Below are 534 nucleotides of genomic sequence, written 5' to 3' on the forward strand. Positions count from 1 at the left end.
CGAGTGGAAGGTGAACCGGCTTCTCTTCTTCGTACACGGTAAGCTGTAGGCTTGACCCTTTTTGTGCGACCTTGCTCCATTGTAATTGTTGAACCCGAATTGATGTTGAATGAGCAGAGAAGTATTTAGGCAAACTTAACCTAGGGTTGGATGTGGTGGAAAATTGGGAACGGGGTGGAATGAGGATGATAAGGTGCGATTTCTTGATGGTTTGAGAGGGTTAGGATGAGGTTTTTCCTACCTTAGTGCACTTGGATTAGTTGGGTTACGGATTCAGAGACTCAAAGCACAAAGGAGGTTGAGAAAATGCCGAAAAAATGTAAAACCAAGCTGCTGTTCGCCTTTAAAATAGTTTTAATCGATTAACGGGCAGGTTTAATCGATTAAACCAATGTAAAAATTTGATTTTTCAAAAGCTGATGCCCAAGTAATCGATTAACACCAAGAGTTTAATCGATTAAACACGGTAAAATTTTATTTTCAGGCAGCATAATGGTTTCAACTCTTTAGGACTCATGCATGCATTGGAACGGA

The sequence above is a fragment of the Lupinus angustifolius genome, chromosome LG03 (genome assembly GCF_001865875.1).
Source record: "Lupinus angustifolius cultivar Tanjil chromosome LG03, LupAngTanjil_v1.0, whole genome shotgun sequence".
NCBI lineage: Eukaryota > Viridiplantae > Streptophyta > Magnoliopsida > Fabales > Fabaceae > Lupinus > Lupinus angustifolius.